The 21,517-nt window shown below is 43.8% G+C and overlaps 1 protein-coding gene across 2 annotated transcripts in view; it reads left to right on the top strand.

Annotated features, from left to right (window-relative positions):
* The window catches only part of KIF16B (kinesin family member 16B), a 566,152-nt gene that overhangs the window by 298,441 nt on the left and 246,194 nt on the right, over positions 1–21,517 (top strand). The gene's annotated exons all lie outside the window — the stretch shown is intronic.

Below are 21,517 nucleotides of genomic sequence, written 5' to 3'. Positions count from 1 at the left end.
TATAGTCTCACCTGATAAATATAATTGGCAAATAAATGTAATGCCAGCATTAATAGAGCTGGAGATATACTATATCAACGGAGAATCTCATATAGGTGTCTTTCAAGCATAACGCTAAAGCTTAAAGCACAAGGAATGCAAAAAATGGTTAGATCCACACCATCTGTAAAGATAGAATGATCTATGGTAAGTCAATCCAAGTAACCTAATATTACTGCAACATTGCTAAATAGATACGATAGGTACATACCTAACCAGGTTATGTCATAGAGTAAAAGTTTGTCCACATATAGGGAACCACAAATGGGAATAGTTGCCATAACATAGGGTTACAATTTGTGCCTTATATACATGCCCCAGTCAGGTGTGCGGTATGGGAGCAGTGATGCCGGGAGCGCGCACTGCGCGTGCTCTCGGCACCACTGTATGGACAGCAATTCACACAAGTATGTGGCCCCTCTGCGCCAAGGACCAGGCACCAAGAGGCCACATATTTGCATGCAAAGGGGTTGAAGTTTATATCTCTGTGCTGTTCCTGTTTAAATGATTATCTCATATCATGAGACTAATGTAGGCAGAAGTTTGATGTCCCTTTACCTGTTGTTTCTAGGGTTCATTGAACACTATGTGCACAGTCCTACTGTGTGGCTACAGTGTAAATCTCTAAAGATCTATAAAAACTAAAAGTTGCAACGTGATGTAGGTGGAGCCCAGTGGGCTTTTTAACCACTCTCCGACCGCCTCACTCCCACGGCAAACTCCAAGAGTCGGGTAGTGGGTCCCACGGACTCGATCGCCGCGGGGATACCCACGATCGTCTCACGGAGAGAAAGAACGGGGAGATACTAATGTAAACAAGCATCTACCCATTCTGCCGAGTGATAGTGTCACTGATCTCTGCTCCCTATGATCGGGAGCAAAGATCAGTGATGTGTCACACATAGCCACACCCCCCACAGTTAGAAACACTCCCCATGACACACTTAACCCCTATACTGCCCCCTAGTGGTTAACCCCTTCACTGCCAGTGTCATTTACACAGGAATCAGTGCATTTGTATAGCACTGATTGCTGTATAAATGACAATGGTCTCAAAAATGTCCGATGCATCCGCCATAATGTCGCAGTCATGATAAAAATCACGTATCACTGCCATTACTGGAAAAAAATGTATAAAAATGGCATAAAACTATCCATTATCTTGTAAACGCTCTAACTTTTGCGCAAACCAATCAATAAACGCTTATTGTGATTTTTATTTTTTTATTTTTTTACCAAAAATATGTAGAAGAATACATATCTGCCTAATCTGAGGAAAAAAATAGTTTTTTTAAACATATTTTTGGGGGATATATATATATATATATATATATATATATATATATATATATATATATATATATATATATATATATATATCTCATATAATCAAAATATATCAGATTAATCCATAAGATATTTTTGTTGGAATATATATATATATATAACAAATAATATATCAAGTTAATAAAGTAGGAAAACACACAAAACAAACCTTGCACCTCTCTGGCTATAATAACATAACATATGGTAAGGCAAGCCTAGTAGAAACATAGATACACTCTGCACAACATCTTACACTCCGCCAATGTCAATCATCAGTCTATGGGTACTTCCTCGAAGTGGATTCAGTTTATCTTTTCCCATCATTCTTCTACTCCTCACCTTTCTACCCCAGCTCTCTACTGTCTTCTAGCTCATCTACCTTCACTCCTCTCCACGAGTATATTTTTAAAGATAGCCCAGTTTAGGAGGTAACCAGTGCTTTAAAAAACACGGGGGGCGGGGGGGGTGGATATGCCCTTTAAGGGCCATCTACACGTGCTCCAAATATTGTATTCCTTTTGCCCTCTGATGCTCATGTATATGTCACAACTAATAATATTACATCAAAGCTTTATTTACTAACTATGGCACATCCCGGGCGAGGTGTCATTTCGCCATCACTTTTTACCAGCTTTTAAGTAAGTAATGTTCAGCAGTTTTGTCACACTGCTGAAAGCTGCCATCGCATTAATGTTGTATTTTATGTCCAGTGCCTTTGATCTTATTTTATCTGCTCGTATACATTATATGCCTTCGATTTTATTTTGTGTCTTCTCTGTATGAGTGACATGTTGTCATATTTCCTGGGAGTACTCTTTAGTGACTTTGAGACTTAAATTGAAGGTTATCCAGGCTCTGCTGTTTTCTGCATTTTGGAGAGGCTGGATTGATTATGAAATGTGTACTTATAGCTCCCTTTTTTGTTTATTTTTCTTCATTTTCAATTCTAGCTCTCTTCTCTACTAGTGATTTGTCTTATTCCTTTTAGTGCGCCTGTTTATCACAGCGAGGTTTTGCAGAGGCACGACTTAAATTACATACTGTGCTTTATGCTTTTCAAATCGAAAAAGCTGCTTTATTATTTAGTAATAGTCCAAGAGGTATTTCTGAGAAGACAACAAAGCAAGATTAATAACAAAGTGTCTGGCGTGTATCACAATCGTTGGTCAATATTTTTAATATTTACTCTTTTGATTTGTTGAGTTTATAAACATGACTTATGTTAAAGAAAAACTTTGGTTTAATAGAAAAATGAAGACGCTGTTTTAAATTACAGAGCTGCTGAAAAAGCCTTAATTTTACCAGCATTCATGTGCATCAATGCAATGGGACTCTTTCACACCAGCAGACTCCACCAGCTGGGGGGCTCTCTCCACTGATCCCCACTGAGAAGGAGGATGGCAGGTCTGTATCTGCTCCGCTTTCCTCTATGGGGTGGTCGGATGGAAATGGACAGCCTGTCATCCAATCCGCCAAACGGATTCCCCACCCATTTTTTTTTTTAGCGGATAGAATAAGATTTGAAGGTTAGTGAAAGTAAATGGACACGTGGCCGTTTACATCCGCTGCTCCATGGAGGGCAGTGGATGGTCTGATCAGGTCTACCTAAAAACTGATAGGTGGATCCATTCGGTGGGCCTAAGAGAAGATAAGTCCAGGCTGGCTGCCGAGAAAATGTTGGATCGGAACCCACCTTCTATACTGCCTAACCCAAATTAGAACCACACGTACACAACCATGTGTGCTGGCCAAAGATAGTCTATGGCAGTGTTTCTCAACTCCAGTCCTCAAGGCGCCCCAACAGGTCATGTTTTCAGGATTTCCCACAGATGAAACAGTTGTGGTAATTACTGAGGCAGTGAAACAGATCAAATCACCTGTGCAAAATAATGGAAAGCCTGAAAACGTGACATGTTGGGGCGCCTTGAGTGCTGGTTCACACAGGAGCAACTTGTCAGGTGACTTAGCCACCTGACAAGTCGCATTCCGTTCTGTACTATGGAACCGTTCTAATAGGAGCGACTCAAGTTGCTCCGACTTAGAAAAAGGTTCCTGTACTACTTCAGGCGACTTGCATTGACTTCTATACAGAAGTTGTTTTGCAAGTCGCGTGCAGGTCGCGTCTGTGAGTCGCGCTGCAAGTCGTGTCACCCCTGAGTTGAGAAACACTGGTCTATGGGCTCGTCCACATGGGGCGATTTGACCTTGCCCTGTGCAGGGACTTGTTTACCAACACAAGGATGCACAAGCCTTCTGTCCATCCATTTGCCTTCTTCAAATACACAGCTGCTGCTCCAAATATTGACATTTATGTGGGTGTGGGTTCATTCAGGTGCATGGCCCAAACTCCGCCTGGGTTCATTCAGATCCATGCACCCGCACCTGCACAGATGCCACATTGGGAGCAGCAGCTGTGTCTGTGCAGATGCTGCATCCCAATAGACATCTATGGGACTACCTGCACGAGGATGCATGGAACACTTATGCATCCTTGTGTTGGTAATAACAGCCCTGCAAAGGGCATAAATCAAATCACCCTGTGTCAATAAGGCCTACATTTTAAACCACCACAATCCCCTTATAGACAATCAGCCGCACTGCTCATATAAAACATATCATTTAAGTGACAGTGAACCCCAAACCAAAAATGAATTATATTGCAGTTTACTAATAATTAGATGTAAGAATAAAAAAGGGTAATACTGCGCTGTCCTAAAAAATATTTTAACAAATAATAATTAACTGCTGCAACTAAAAAAAGTGAGATACCCACACCAAAACAATTCCAAAACTTATTAGCTGCGCTGAAAAAAGCTTACATAAAATATCTCAAAATACCAATGAATCTAGTGAGATAAATAAATCAAAACGTGCAATAAAATGATATGATCCAACAATGAAATGAATTAATGATTAAAACAGTACATAAATAATAAAGTCCTGGAAAAACCAGTCAAAAAGTGAAAGTCCACCAAATAAGTTAAATCCTTAGTGATCTATTAATCGTGGCATCACACCAGAAGCACCCGAGAACAGTGATGAGTTCCAAAGAAAAGATCCTCCACCTTTTAATCAGTCAGGAGGGTGGTCCCCACTACAAAATCGGGAAAGGCGGGAAATAATCAAGGAGTGAATACGTTGCTTTGTGGTGCCATTAATCAAGAAGGGTCAAATTCTGGAAATGTTGCGGAGGTTAAGGCGGCAGGATTTAACCAGTGATTGGATGTGGGGGCTGAAGGGAAAGGTCAGAGTCCAGGATTAAATACAGCACCCTGCAATGTGTTGGAGGGACCACTGGTTGTGCTGTTGATCTTAATGGTCATGGGGGGGATCGGGAAGGGGGAAATATAACAAGCTCAGTTTTAGAAAGATTGAGTTGAGAAAGTGTTTTGACATCCATACGAGATGTCATTGAGTACGTTTGAGAGGGGGTGAGTTGAGGAGTGGAGAGATATATCTGGGTGTCATCGACATAGAGGTGGTATATCAACTGAGGTATAGAGCGAGAATAGGAGGGGCCCAAGGACGGAGCCTTGGGGTACCCCAACAGAGAGGAAGAGGAGCGGAGGAGATGGAGTTGTGACACTGAAAGTGTCTGAGATAGGTAGGAAGAGAACCAGGATAAAGCAGAATCACAGAGGCCATGGAGGATGATGGTAACTATAACTTCGCATGGATGCCAAAGTGCTTTTTTCCCTTTTTATACGTAATGCATTCTGACCAAGAGATGAATTGCAAGCAAACACAAATTATGTTTGTTCTGGTTTCTTATTAAAAAAAAAAAAAAAAAAGAACATTTCAAACAATGCGGAAAAATACATTTCACCTTGCCTGCTCCCCTAGATATATACCGTATATACTCGAGTATAGGCCGACCCGAATATAAGCCGAGGCCCCCAATTTACCCCCAAAAAAACTGGCAAACTTATTGACTCGTGTATAAGCCGAGGGTGAGACATGCCTGTCCATCCCTGTGTGTGTGTCCGTCCATCCCTGTGTGTCCGTCCATCCCTGTGTGTCCGTCCATCCCTGTGTGTCCGTCCATCCCTGTGTGTCCGTCCATCCATCCCTGTGTGTGTGTGTGTCCATCCATCCATCCATCCCTGTGTGTGTGTGTCTCCATCCATCCATCCATCCATCCCTGTGTGTGTGTGTCTCCATCCATCCATCCATCCATCCCTGTGTGTGTGTGTCTCCATCCATCCATCCATCCATCCCTGTGTGTGTCTCCATCCGTGTGTGTGTGTGTGTGTGTGTGTGTGTGTGTCCAGCCTACCTTTGTCCCGAGCCTCCGTCCCGTGCCTTGCCTCCGTCCCGTGCCGTGCCTTGCCTCCTTGCATCCGTCCCGTGTCGTGCCTTGCCTTGCCCCCGTCCCGTCCCGTGCCGTGCCGTCCCGTGCCCTCTTCGTCGGCGGCCATTGTAAAGTTCAAAAGCTGCGCCGCCGCCTTCGCCTGTGATAGGCGGAACACTGAATTTCCCAGCAGCCTGTGTTCCGCCTATCACAGACGTCGTATCATCCTCGTCCGTAGTACGAGGATGATACGATGTCCGTGATAGGCGGAACACAGGCTGCTGGGAAATTCAGTGTTCCGCCTATCACAGGCGAAGGCGGAGCCGGAGGCGCGGCTTTTGAATAGAATGGCCGCTGTCTGTCTGCTCGACACGCTGATCGAGCGGGCAGACAGCGATGACTCGAGTATAAGCCGAGGGGGGCACTTTCAGCCTCAAAAAAGAGGCTGAAAATCTCGGCTTATACTCGAGTATATACGGTACTTGCCTTTTCTGTGAAGCGTCGTCAGTGTTTCGAAACCTTCAGATAGGTTCCAGATGAATATAGAAAATACCATTAAGTTCCCCATGTTCAATGAAAAGTAATTAGGTCAACCCTGTTTGCCTTTTTTACTTTTAGATCTAAGTCCTTCTAAGAGCAGACTGTCCTGCTATTACTTTTTTTAAGCCAGAAAATTGTACTCTATGTGCCTGTCTGATACTGTTTTTACTTTATTCTAAGGGCTTGTGTTTCCTGACTTACAAAACCCTTTCATTATACCTAAAATTTTAGTTGTGGAGAGATGAGTTACTCTTTCTTATAATATAAGCTGCATGAGGAAAATGCTATGTCCTGACCTTTATAGACAACCTAGGGCAGTGATGGCGAACCTTTTTGAGTCTGAGTGCCCAAACTGAAATAAATAAGTTGGTTTTGTGTTGTAAAGTGCCAACACAGCCATTCGCGATAGAGGGATGCTGAGCAAAAGAGAGGGGGTGTGTGAGAGAGATGGGGGTTGTGTGTAAGAGAGAGGGGGGTTGTGAGATAGGGGGCTGTGAGAGAGAGGACACATAGAGAGAGAAAGGTGACAGAGTGAGGGGGGGACAGATAGAGATAGGGACACACACAGAGAGGGGGGCATATGGGGGGCAGAGAGATCGGGCACACAGAGGGGGAGGAGTGTGAGAGATGCCGAGAGAGAGAGGGGGCAGAGAGAGAGATATGGGACAGAGATAAAGGGGAGGGCACAGAGAAAGAGAGAGAGGGACACAGATAAACAGAGAGAGACACACACAGAGAGAGGGGGACAGAGAGAGAGAGAGAGGGGGGGGGCAGAGAGAGAGAGAGGGGGGACAGAGAGAGAGGGGGACAGAGAGAGAGGGGGACAGAGAGAGAGGGGGACAGAGAGAGAGAGGGGGGCAGAGAGAGAGGGGGGGACAGAGAGAGGAGGGGGGGCAGAGAGAGAGAGAGGGGGACAGAGAGAGGGACAGAGAGAGAGAGAGAGGGGACAGAGAGAGAGAGGGGGACAGAGAGAGAGAGGGGGACAGAGAGAGAGGGGGGACAGAGAGAGAGAGGGGGACAGAGAGAGGGGGGGGCAGAGAGAGGGGGGGCAGAGAGAGGGGGGGGGGCAGAGAGAGAGAGGGGGGCAGAGAGAGAGAGGGGGGCAGAGAGAGAGAGGGGGACAGAGAGAGAGGGGGGACAGAGAGAGAGGAGGGCGGGCAGAGAGAGAGGGGGGGGCAGAGAGAGAGAGAGGGGGGGCAGAGAGAGAGAGAGGGGAGGGGGACAGAGAGAGGGAGGGGGGGCAGAGAGAGAAAGAGGGGGACACAGAGAGAGGGGAGGCACAGAGAGGGGAGCAGAAAGAGGGGGACACGGGGGCTGAAAAAGAGGAGAGCTGAGAGAAAGGGAGACCTCTAGCTCTGTCCTTATCTGCAATCCCTGCTCTGCCTCACTGCACCAGTCTTTGTCTGCAGGTATTCAGTGTATAATTGTGCCCGTTACCTGTCTCCATCCCTGTTCCATCCAGCGGCTCCCTCACAGCCTGCGCCTCTCGCCTGTCCTTGTCTTCTGGGCCCATGGTCAGTCTGTTCTCTGGGCCTCACTGTTGAAGGAGGTTTGAGGAGTCCAAGCTCCGGAAGGCGCCAGGGATGCTGCGCCCCTCTTCAGCCATACAATGAAGCAGTAAAGCTCTTCTCTCCCTCCCGTGCGTACTGTCAGGCCTGTAGCCTACCACGTGGAGAATGTGGGACCGCCCACTCACTCATGCAGACAGTTTCCCGCACCTCGCTTCTGCTTGCTTCTTTCCCTCGCGTGCTCTCAGATCTGTAGCCTTCCGCGCAGAGGCTGCGGGCACCCACTCACTTCCTTGCAGTTCATTTCCTGCACCTCGCCGCTGTTTGCTGCCATGTTCTCCCCACCGTGAACCAGGACCCTCTCGCGTGCCCACAGAGATGGCTCTGCTTGCCAGCTGTGGCACACGTGCCATAGGTTCGCCATCACTGACCTAGGGACTGACTAAACAGTCTTGTGGGCTCTGCTCGCTGCAGAGGTTGGGATAATGAGCTGATTTCAGAACTCCAATCCAGCTACAGAGTTATCTCATCTAATTTACCTCCAGACACTTCAAAAGGCAATACTTATCTTTGCACCAGGTAAGGTACCACCTGCATACCACCTGCAAAGGGGACAAGCCAAGGGTTTGAACAGTGACTGCTGCTGGAGGATTTTCCAGGTCCGCACCCACCCGGCGGTGGAGCTCCCTTGGACTGTCTGTAAAGCAGGCTGCTTCTCCAGTCTCTCCTCCCTCGCTCTCTGGGCTGCTGTCATCTCTGAGCCGTCATCCGTGCACACAGTACTGCCTGTCCCTGCCCTCTCTCCCTCCCTCCCTCCCTCCCTCCCTCCCTCCCTCCCTCCCTCCCTCTCTCTCTCTCTCTCTCTCTCTCTCTCTCTCCCTCTCTCTCTCCCTCCCTCCCTCTCCCTCCCTCTCTCTCTCCCTCCCTCCCTCTCCCTCCCTCCCTCCCTCTCTCTCTCCCTCCCTCTCTCTCTCCCTCCCTCTCTCTCTCCCTCCCTCTCTCTCTCCCTCCCTCTCTTCCTCCCTCTCTTCCTCCCTCTCTTCCTCCCTCTCTTCCTCTCTCCCTCCCTCTCTTCCTCTCTCCCTCCCTCCTTCCCTGTATGTCTCGCTGACCGCTGTGGGCACACAAGGGGTTAAGTCATGTGTCCAGCCAGACGCACTCCTCTCAACCCTGACACTCTGTCACCACTCAACCCCCGCCTCACTGGTTCAGCTGACCTGTCGATTATGAAGAGTGTGGCGTCTCTCTCTGAATGGCTGATGGGGCGGTGAGGGGGTGACGGACTTGACGCCTCATCAGTGCCGCTCACGCTGACAGCATGAGGAGAGGAGAGCCCATAGCTGGCTTGGGTGAAAGGGACATCTACACTGATGATCAGGGCACTGATTAAGTGCTACCAGTCAGTGCCCACTCGTGCTTTCAATCGGTGCCACCTACCAGTGCCTTTCAGTGCCTCCTCATTGGTGCAGCCCATCAGTGAAGCAGAAAAATGTTATAACAAACTTACAAAAAAATGTTTTTTTTTTTTTTCGGCACGAAATACAAAACCCAGTGATGATTAACCACTTGCAGACCGGGGACCAATTTGCTGGTCAAAGCCCAGACCCCTTTTTTTCGATTCGGCACTGCGTCGATTTAACTGACAATTGCGCGGTCGTGCGACGTGGCTCCCAAACAAAATTGACGTCCTTTTTTTCCCACAAATAGAGCTTTCTTTTGGTGGTATTTGATCACCCCTGCGGTTTTTATTTTTTGCGCTATAACCAAAAAGAGAGCGACAATTTTGAAAAAAACGCATTATTTTTTACTTTTTGTTATAATAAATATCCCCCAAAAATATATAAAAAAACATTTTTTCCCTCAGTTTAGGCCGATACGTATTCTTCTACATATTTTTGGTAAAAAAAATCGCAATAAGCGATTATTGATTGGTTTGCGCAAAAGTTGTAGCGTTTACAAAATAGGGATAGTTTTATAGCATTTTTATTAATAATTTTTTATTATTTTTTTTTTACTAGTAATGGCGGCGATCAGCGATTTTTATTGTGACTGCGACATTGTGGGGGACCCATCGGACATTTTTGACACATTTTTGGGACCATTGTCATTTATACAGTAATCACTGCTATATAAATGCAGTGATTCCTGTGTAAATGACACTGGCAGTGAAAGGGTTAACCAGTGGGTGGCAGTGTAGGGGTTAAGTGTTCCTAGGGGTGTGTTACTAACTGTGGGGGGGTTGGGCTTTCATTTTGTTTACACAGCATTTCCTCCATTCGGCCGCTCAGTGAGACGATCGCGGGGATGCCCGCGGCGATCGAGTCCGCGGGTCCCGCGACCGGACTCACGGGGGTCCCGACCAGCGCGGGAGCGCGGCGCCGGCGGCGCGCTCCTGATGGCAGGGCAGCATTGAATATTGGACGTACCTGTACGCCAATATGCCTGCCCATGCCATTCTGTCGACGTACATTGTCGTGCGCTGGTCGGGAAGTGGTTAAACACAACCAAAATAAAGCTCTATTTGTGTGAAAAAGAATGATACAAGTTTCATTTGGGTATAGTGTTGCATGAATGATAGTGTTTTATTCATGCGCTACCACTGGTGATCTATCAAATGTCAGGGGCTGCTGCTACTACCGGAATGGATCACACCGTATCCACTTAATATAAAAACTAAAGATATGTTGGTATTGCGCTGCCCCTATATTAAATAACCCTCCGAGGGTGATAAGTATAATGCCTAGTTACATAAATCAATAGTGTAATATAAAAAAAAAAAATATATATATATATATAAATGTCTACTGAATAATATCAAAAAGTGCAAAGTGCTACATTAAATAAAATAAAATAAAAACACCACAGAGGTGATAGAATCCAAATAAATGAAAATCAAGTGAACAAAGGTAAGTAACTAAAAACAGTTTCTTAAAAATTACTATTTTGATAAAGTGCAGAGAAAATGCAAAAAAAAAAAGGTAAACGCACTACAGAGTCAATTGAAAACCTCCACGGAAACACAACTGCTTCAATTGAGTGCAAAGCCAAAAAACAGTGAATTGATCATAAAGTGCCAAGTGCGTCTTATAAATGTGCAAATAAGTAAACACTCTCCAGAGGTGATATAAGTGAACCACCCTAATAATAAACAAATGATATACAAGAAAATAAGAGAGTATACCTAGACCAAAAAGAGGGTACCCCTTCAATTGACTCTGTAGTGCGTTTACCCTTTTTTTTTTTTTGCATTTTCTCTGAACTTTATCAAAATAGTAATTTTTAAGAGACTGTTTTTAGTTACTTACCTTTGTTCACTTGATTTTCATTTATTTGGATTCTATCACCTCTGTGGTGTGTTTATTTTATTTTATTTAACCACTTCAGGACCGCCGTATTGCCATTGTACGTCAGCACAATGGCACAGGCAGGCACAATCACGTACATCTACGTGATTGCCTTCCAGCGGGTGGGGGGTCCGATCGGACCCCCTCCCGCTGTTTACGGCGGTCCGATTCGGTCCAGGAGCGCTCCGTGATGAGGGGATGGCCGTTGGTTTTCGGCCACCCCCTCTGGATCGCTCCTGGCCAATGAGAAGCTTCCTCCCCTGTGTATTGTTTACACAGGAAGGAGGAAGTGATGTCATTCTCCTCGGGGCGGTCTTTTTGACCGGACTACGAGGAGAAGACTAAAAGTAAGTGTGCACCAACACTACACTGACATGTAGGTACACACAGGCACACAAACCCCCCCCCGATCCCCCCCCCGATCGCCCCCCCGATCGCCCCCCGATCCCCCCCCGCCCCCCCTCCCCCCCAGTCACAGTGTCACTGATTGCATTGATCATTTCTTTACTGATCAATGCATTCAGTGTCAGTTGTGACAGTAAAAACTGTCAGGACAGTTAGTGTTAGGTCCAGGGTAGCCCCCTATCACCCCCCAATAAAGATTTAACCCCCTGATTGCCCCTAGAGTTAACCCTTTCACCCCCTTTTGCCAGTGTCACTAAGCGATCATTTTTCTGATCGCTGCATGTGTCGCTAGGTAGCTAGTTATTTTTTTAGGTTCACCGCCAGGTTTTTATATCGCTAGGTACCCCGATATACTACCCAATAATGTTTTTAACCCCCTGATTGCCGCTAGTTAACCCTTTCACCCCCTTTTGCCAGTGTCACTAAGCGATCGTTTTTCTGATCGCTGCATTAGTGTCGCTACAGTCGCTAGGTAGCTAGTTATTTTTTTAGGTTCACCGCCAGGTTTTTATAGCGCTAGGTACCCCGATATACTACCCAATAATGGTTTTAACCCCCTGATTGCCGCTAGTTAACCCTTTCACCCCCTTTTGCCAGTGTCACTAAGCGATCATTTTTCTGATCGCTGCATGTGTCGCTAGGTAGCTAGTTATTTTTTTAGGTTCACCGCCAGGTTTTTATAGCGCTAGGTACCCCGATATACTACCCAATAATGGTTTTAACCCCCTGATTGCCACTAGTTAACCCTTTCACCCCCTTTTGCCAGTGTCACTAAGCGATCGTTTTTCTGATCGCTGCATTAGTGTCGCTACAGTCGCTAGGTAGCTAGTTATTTTTTTAGGTTCACCGCCAGGTTTTTATAGCGCTAGGTACCCCGATATACTACCCAATAATGGTTTTAACCCCCTGATTTCCGCTAGTTAACCCTTTCACCCCCTTTTGCCAGTGTCACTAAGCGATAATTTTTCTGAGCGCTGCATCAGTGTCGCTAGGTAGCTAGTTATTTTTTTAGGTTCACCGCCAGGTTTTTATAGCGCTAGGTACCCCGATATACTACCCAATAATGGTTTTAACCCCCTGATTGCTGCTAGTTAACCCTTTCACCCCCCTTCACCAGCGATCACAGTATAAGTGTCACTGGTGACGCTGGTTAGCCAGTTAGTTATTTAGGTTCCCCGTCAGGTTTTTATATAGCGCCAGGGACCCCCATATACTACCTAATAAAAATTTGAACCCCCTGATTGCCCCTAGTTAACCCTTTCACCACTGATCACCGTATAAGTGTTACGGGTGACTCTGGTTAGTTTGTTTTTTATAACATTTTATATTCAAATCCGGAAGGCAGTGCTTGGTTTTCGGGGTCCCGTACGTGGCAAGGCTCCCAAAAAGTCCCCCACATGTGGTATCCCCGTACTCGGGAGAAGCAGCAGAATTTATTTTGGGGTGTAATTTGACTTCTGCCCATAGCATGTGTGAGCAATATATCATTTAGTGACAACTTTGTGCAAAAAAAAAAAAAGTTTGTAATATTCCCGCAACTTTTGGCAAAATATAAAATATTCCATGGACTCAACATGCCTCTCAGTAAATAGCTTGGGGTGTCTACTTTCCAAAATGGGGTCATTTGGGGGGGTTTTGTGCTATTTTGGCATTTTATGGCCTTCGAAACTGTGATAGGTAGTGAGGAGTTAAATCAAAAATTTGCACCCTTAGAAATCCTGAAGGTGGTGATTGGTTTTCGGGGTGCCGTGCGCGACTAGACTCCCAAAAAGTCCCACACATGTGGTATCCCCATACTCGGGAGAAGTAGCGGAATATATTTTGGGGTGCAATTCCACATATAACCATGGCATGTGTGAGCAATATATCATTTAGTGACAACTTTTTGTAAAAAAATTTTTTTTTTTTGTCATTATTCAATCCCTTAGGACAAAAAAAATAAATATTCAATGGGCTCAACATACCCATCAGCAATTTCCTTGGGGTGTCTACTTTCCAAAATGGGGTCATTTGGGGGGGATTTGTACTGCCCTGCCATTTTAGCACCTCAAGAAATGAGATCGGCAGTCATAAATTAAAAGCTGTGTAAATTCCAGAAAATGTACTCTAGTTTGTAGACGCTATAACTTTTGCGCAAACCAAAAAATATACGCTTATTGACATTTTTTTTACTAGAGACATGTGGCTGAATAAATTTTGCCCTCAATGTATGACTAAAATTTAGTTTATTCGATTTTTCTTATAACAAAAAGAAGAAAATATCTTTTTTTTTCAAAATTTTCGCTCTTTTTCCATTTATATCGCAAAAAAAAAAATCGCAGAGGCAATCAAATACCATCAAAAGAAAGCTCTATTTGTGGGAAGAAAAGGACGCAAATTTCGTTTGAGTGCAATATTGCATGACCGCGCAATTACCAGTTAAAGCAGCGCAGTGCGAAATTGCAAAAAGACCTCTGGTCCTTAAGGTGTTTATTGGTCCGGAGCTGAAGTGGTTAATGTAGCACTTTGCACTTTTTGATATTATTCAGTAGACATTTATATATATATTTTTATATTACACTATTGATTTATGTAACTAGGCATTATACTTATCACCCTTGGAGGGTTATTTAATATAGGGGCAGCGCAATACCAACATATCTATAATGTTGCATGACTGCGCAATTGTCATTGAAAGTGCAACAGCGCTGAAAGCTGAAAATTTGCCTGGGTAGGATGGAGGTAAAAGTGGCCAATAGGCAAGTGGTTAAAGATTATCGATTTGTGTATAAGAAAACATAAATGCCCCACATTCAATCACTTTCCAAAGCTTGCTGCCTCAACCTCCGCAACATCTCTAAACTACGTCCCTTTCTAACCAATGAAACCACAAAGCTCCTGATTCACTCCCTGGTTATCTCTCGCCTTGACTACTGCAACTCCCTTCTCATTGGCTCACCTTTAACCACTTCCCACCCGACCAATGCACATATACGGCCGGGTGGGAGCCGTCTACTTCTGATAGGACGTTCAGGAACGTCCATCAGAAGGAGTGGGATCACGCGCGTGTCCGCGCAGCGGCGCGATCCCGATGCGCCCGTGTCACCCGGACACGGCGCATCTCAGATCGGCAGGAGGGCTCTCTAATTGGCCTAATTGATGTAAACAAACAGCCGGTTGCTAGGCAATCGGCTCCTCCTCTCCTCACACAGAAGTCATCGCTGAGGAGAGGAGAGCAGATCGCTGCAGCCGGCTGATGATCAGTGAGTATGAGCTGTTTTTTACAGCTTTTTACTCACTGATCACCAGTCTAGTGTAATACACACATCACCACACAGTGTAAACACAGTCCCCACATATGTCCCCAAAACATACATGTCCCCAAAACATACATGTCCCCAAATAATAAAAACACATGTCCCTAATAATAAATACATGTCCCCCACATATGTCCCACTAAAATCACATGTTCCAATGATTATCTGCACATGTATATACGTGATCACCTGCACACATATGTACATGATCATTTGCGTACATATGTCCGTGATCACACAAACCAATTATTATACACTTAACGGAATTTTTTTTACCAAAAACATGTAGCAGAATACATTTTGGCTTAAATTTATGACAAAATTAGATTTTATTGGATTTCTTTTAAAATAGAAAAAAGAAAATATTGTTTTTTTTCCAAATTTCCGCTTTTTTGCGCTTATATCGCAAAAAATAAAAAACTGAGTCGTGAATAAATACCACCAAAATAAAGCTCTATTTGTGCGAACAAAATGATAAAAATGTAATTTGGGTACAGTGTAGCATGACCGCGCAATTGTCACTGAAAGCGCTAGAGCGATGAAAGCTGAAAATTGGGCTGGGAAGGAAGGGGGCGAAAGTGCCCTGTATTGTAGTGGTTAAATAGACTATCCCCCCTTCAGTCCATCAATGTTGCTGCCAGACTCATCCACCTTACAAACAGCACAGTGTCTGCTACCCCTCTCTGCCAATCCCTCCATTGGCTGCCACTTGCCCAACGAATTAAATTCAAAATACTAACACTTACAAAGACATCCACAACTCTGCCCCCAGCTACATCACTAGCCTAGTCTCAAAATTACAACCTATTCGCCCACTTCGTTCCTCCCAAGACCTCCTGATCGCTAGCTCCCTTATCGCCTCCTCCCATATCCGCCTACAGGACTTCTCCCGAGCCTCGCCCATCCTCTGGAACTCACTACCCCAATCTGTCACTGTCTCCAAATTTATCCACTTTTAGGCGATCCCTGAAAACTTTCCTCTTCAGAGAAGTCTATCCTGTCTCCATCTAACAACTGCACTATTGTCTCCATTAGCTCATCCCCCACAGCTATTACCCTTTTCTATAACTTGACCCTCCCTCCTAGGTGGTAAACTCTAACGAGCAGGGCCCTCTGATTCCCCTTGTCTTGAATTGTACTGTATTGTAATGTCTACCCCAATGTTGTAAAGCGCTGCGTAAACTGTCTGTAACTGTAATAATAATCATAAATGCATATATGAAGTGATAAAAATAAATCCAACATCTGAATGGTGCTAAATTAAAAACCTGATCGATTTTAAACATCACTTTAATGACTGTTGACGCTATTCTAAGATGTCAGATGAGGCACAGCTAAATCTAGAAAGATTGAAGCTATAGGCTAATGCAGAGATCCTCAAATTACGGCCCCCCAGCTGTTGCGGAACTACACATCCCATGAGGCATTGTAAAACTCTGACATTCAAGGACATGACTAGGCATGATGGGAATTGTAGTTCCTGAACAACTGGAGGGCCATCGTTTGAAGACCCATGGGCTAAAGGGTAGTTGCATGTATACCACCCTTATGTTCATGTCAAGCCCAGAGCTATCTGATGCACTTTGCTTTGAAGGATAGAGACATCTGTTTGCCAACTTTACACCAATGCTGTACAAACTATGAAATAAAGAATGGGGATTGCATATGGGGGGGGGGGGTGTGTTCCAGTCTTCAACGGAACAATTGTTTGACGTGCAGGTCGACGGCAACCAAGATCCACAACTGCAGTGGAAAATGTTATTGGAACAAGTTTCATTTTGATTGTCAGTTCTTCCCTGAGGGTATCTTGTATCCAAGATGTCTAGTAGAATATTGGCTGTTTCACAGCCTTACATCTTCTACCTAGCCTGGAAAAATAGTTGTAAACCATGTAATAAGATTTATTGCTTTTGTAATGGTGTCTGTTTATGAAGGTGTGATGTGGCCTGCCTTTACACAGTGTGTCATATAAGGCTGTCAGAGCATGTTTAGTGTACTATTGTACTCTTCTCTGAGTAGAGAACTGGATGGATTTACATGGTCAATGGCCATCATGTGTAGTGGATGCAAGAACATGGGTTCAAATATTCCTCAAAGAAAATATAATAACTACAGGTTGAAAAAGACACTAGTCCATCTAGTTCATACAACATAAAGAAATAACAAATGTAATAGAAAACCTCCATTTACACAATTCTATACTCACGGTTACGCTTGAGGAATGCAAAAAAAAAAAAAATCACAATAAAGCAGGATCCAGTTTGCTCCAGTGGGGGAAATTCCCCTACATACTCCCTGGATCAACTACCCCTAGTGTTATTACCTATAAATATTAGTATCTTGTTATGTGTTGTGCATCTGGGAATGCATCCAGCTCTTTTTTAAAACAATCCACCGAGCTGGCCAGAACTTGTTCTTGGGGGGGGATCCTATTTTACAGTTGCACCGCTCTTGCTGTAAAGAAGCCTTTTTGTATTTGGAGGTTAGATCTCTTTTCCTCTTGATGTAAAGAGTGCCCCCTTGTCCTTTGTCATGATAAGTTAACTAAATGGACCACCTGTGCATTTATAAATGGTGATCATATCCCCACTTTCCCTCCAGAAGATTTACCCCCCCCTTCATGACCAGACCATTCTTTGCGATACAGCACTTCGTTATTTTAACTGACAGTTGCATGGTCTTGCAACGCTCACCCCAAATAAAGTTTATGTCCTTATTTCCCCACAAATAGAGCTTTCTTTTGGTGGTATTTGATCACGTCTACAGTTTATATTTTTTTGCGCTATAAACAAAAAAAGACCAACAATTTTGGGAAATTTTTTTTTTTTTCTATTTCTGCTATAAAACACATCCAATAAGAGAAAAATAAAAAAAAACGAATTTCTTCATCAATTTAGGCCAGTATATATTCTGTTACATACTTTTGGTAAAAAAAAATCCTAATAAACGTATATCTACTGGCTTGTGCAAAAGTTATTGTGTTTACAAACAATGGGGTATTTTTTCATTTTATTTTTATTTTTTTAACTAGTAATGACGATGATTGGGAACATATAGCGGCTGCGGTATTGTATCCGACACTGACACTTTTTGGGGACCAGTGACACTAGTAACGGGATTAGTGCTTAAATGTGCATTGTCACTGTACTAATGACACTAGCTTGAAAGGGGTTGAAATCGGGGGGCAATCAAAGGGTTAAATGTGTTCTCAGCCAGTGCTTTTGTACTTTTGGGGGAGGTGCTTTTAATAAGGGATGGCATGGATCCATGTCCCTGCTTTTGCAGGAACGCAGGATTAATGCTTTCCCTACTGAAAGAGCCGTTCTGCCTGTGTACTGAACAATCGGGTGCCGGCGGACATCGCGTCCATGGTACCCCCACCGCTGGGCTCCTGCTGTGTGTGGGAATTAGCCTGCACAGCCATTCACTGGGAAGACCAGTGTGCTGCTGCTTCTCTTCCCCCAGTTCTCGAAGATTCTTTTGCAGTGGGAAACAGAAGTTATGTGATAACTTCTAAAAAAAGGGAAAAAAGGTTTTTTAAAACACTTTTATATATATATATATATATATATATATATACACAAATGTTTTGCATTTCATCATTTAATTTCTATTTTAAACTGAATGGGTTGGTTTACAAGGTGAGGGTTTACATATACTTTAATCGCCTCTTCTGTAGAGAGCATACATTCAGTTCCTCTTTCGTCACTGCTGAGCTCCTCCATACCTCTTATCAGTTTGGTTTCCCTTCTCTGCACTTTCTCCAGTTCCCCAATATCCTTTTTGTGAATTGGTGCCCAAAACTGAACTGCATATTCCAGATGAGGTCTTCTGAAATGCCAGTTGTCTTGCTGGGTTTGGCTTTAACAACAAAACAGCAAACAGAGAAATATCTGAAACCCCTTATATTCAACCATGTTTTAGGTCAGTAACTTAAGGTATTGAAGAACCATTATGACAGCCAGATATTTAGTATTTTCAGAAGGAGAGGTCCGCAATGACAGTCTTCATATGTTTGTCAAAACAGGTTCCATTTCATAATGCTTACCTTTCGTCTAAATTTGCCACCCTACCTTAATTTTTCATCCTTTTTTTCAGTTCGTCTGAGATTATCATTTTTTTTTTTTTTTTTAGCAAGCCAAAGAAGTCTATTGCACAATATTTACACATTTTCCGGATTCTTTTAATTAACAAATGTTGTTTCAATAAATTGTAGATTCCCTGAAAAGAACAATTTAGCACTGGAAGTAAAGTGGCAAAGTTCACTGTTAAAATCACAAGCATTTTTATTTCTCATTCTTGGAGAAAAAATATGTGAAGATCGTTTTATTTCACAATAAATGTTAGCTTTGTAATAATATTTCAGCCAAATTGAATTAAACTTGATAGGGCCACTAACCCTTTCCTTTTCTAGCATAAAAAAAATATATTTTGGGTTTTAGATGCATTTAAAGCTGAAATTTAAAGTGCTATCTCACTTTTTCAGAAAAAAATAAAAAGTCAACCAGCAGGGCTGGTGCAAGGAGTTTTCACACCCTAGGCGAAATCTCATTTATCCACCCTCCTGACTCCACCCCTTTGCCCTTCCCATGTATACCCTGCCTTTTTAATGAAGAGCCCATCAAATGCAGCCTACCAGCGCCCATCAAATGCAGCCTCACCAGTTCCAATCAAATGCAGCCTTGGCCAGCGCCCCATCAAATGCAGCCTTGGCCAGCGCCCCATCAAATGCAGCCTTGGCCAGCGCCCCATCAAATGCAGCCTTGGCCAGCGCCCCATCAAATGCAGCCTTGGCCAGCGCCCCATCAAATGCAGCCTCGCCAGCGCCCCATCAAATGCAGCCTCGCCAGCGCCCCATCAAATGCAGCTTCACCAGTGCCCATCAATGAATGTTTGCTTGCTTCCATTCATTAACTACTGATGCTGAGACTTTGTTGCTTGCTTCAGAGAGAAGAGAGTAATAACACTAGTGGCCGGGTGTCCTAGGCAGCAGGGCACCCTAGGCGGTTGGCTAGTGTACCTAGTGGTAGCACCGGCCCTGTTGGTGAGTACGGGGACATGAGTGTACTGACCAGTGAGAAATTCTGTGATCTGTCCCAGCGTCCCTAGGGAAAGAAGAGGAAGAACAGCAATTTATGTAATGTTATAGATGCATGCTGAGTAGCAACGAAGAGGCAGTTTGTGAAACGCGTTGTCTTCTCTGCATTCCAAGCATCTTTTTTCATATTGTGTGCACTAAGTATCTTCCCTGGTCAAATTTCTATGTGACCTGTCAGATTATTGTACTGTTATTTTAACTATGCTTCTTTGTAATGAATCTTTATAAAAAAAAATTATAGTACTTGTGATTGTGCTTGCCTCAAACTGACAGTTTAAAACATTTTCACTAGAATCCCATCATTCTCTGAGAGATTGTCTCTCTCATTTCCTTCTTTTTATATTTTACTAAGGGATGTGAATTGTTGATCTGTCCCTAGAAACCATCCAACATTTTCAATATATGGTATTTAACAGTTAATATTTACTAAAACGATTGCATTTCAATGTTCTGTCTTGTGTGGGAGACAAGATATAGTGAATGCAGGGTCCTGGGTTTAGTAACACTTTAATGAATGTTTGTATTGACTTGCTTGTATTACTGTTTATTTCTATGGGGGTTATTTACTAAGGGAAAATCCACTTTGCACTGCAAGTGCACTGAAAGGGAACCTGGAAGTAAAGTTGCTGTAGATTCGAGGGGGACATGCAAGGAAGATAAAAAACAGCATTTTAGCTTGCACATGATTGGATGATAAAATCAGCAGAGCTTCCCCTCATTTCAGATCTACCCCTTAGATTTAGAGCGACTGCACTTCCAAGTGCACTTTCAGAGCAAAGTGGATTTGCCTTTCGTAAATAACCCCCTAAGTGTCTATCTATTAGTAGAATAAGCACAGTAAACATTGGTGGTGAGCGTAATTTCAACACATGAAAACACATTTGCAAAGAATATTGAGGAAGCAGAGGTTATAAAGATGCTGGTCCTGTGCAGCAAATGAAGTAACTGTAGACAACTGAGGACAGTTGAATCTCTTTTTTTCCTGTTTGTTGCTGTGAAATGGCTTTCTGTTTGAGAACGTCTACCATGTTTTCCATGGTCCCACTGTATGTAGGAACAAAGCCACCCTCTCTTCTGAGCTCTTCTGAGATGCAGTATAAGGACCATGGGATTTGTTGGGCATAGAGCATGGCTAGAATGAATTGCTCATTCCAAACAAACTGAAGTAAGGGGTAAAAAGAAGAGGTTCTGGAGCTCAGAAGACATTTCAAGGAGGCAGAAAAACACAAACAATATAATGAAAAATAGATTACAGGGCCATAAGGCCTCATGTACACTACAGCTGCTAAACTGAAGTATAGGAGTAGCTGGGTGTTTTCAGCAGCCCTTGAACTCTCCTCTGTTTACTATAAAGTGTACTTGTACACATAAGATGTTTAGAGGCAGTAGAGGTTACAGCCGTTTTTTTGAACGCAGAAAAATCACGTTCAAGACTGTAGTTTACTGGCATTTCAAATGCTTGTAACCGCATTTTATACACGTTCCCCCACATGTGGGTGCCCGCATCATTGGATGAGTCCAGTAGCGATGAACTCTGGTTTTCTCACGCAACTTTTAACCCCTTTGGAGCCTCAGCAACACCAGGAGCGTTTCCTCTCACATGCTCATGATGAGATCCATCGTGAAAATACAAAAAAAAGACCACTATCTACAAGCTCATGGCTCTCTCT

Source organism: Lithobates pipiens, unplaced genomic scaffold, assembly GCF_037356315.1.
Source record: "Lithobates pipiens isolate NorthernLeopardFrog02 unplaced genomic scaffold, aLitPip1_a1.2 Scaffold_18, whole genome shotgun sequence".
Lineage (NCBI taxonomy): Eukaryota > Metazoa > Chordata > Amphibia > Anura > Ranidae > Lithobates > Lithobates pipiens.
Note: the sequence above shows the minus strand (reverse complement) of the source record. Positions and strands in the feature narration are given on the sequence as shown.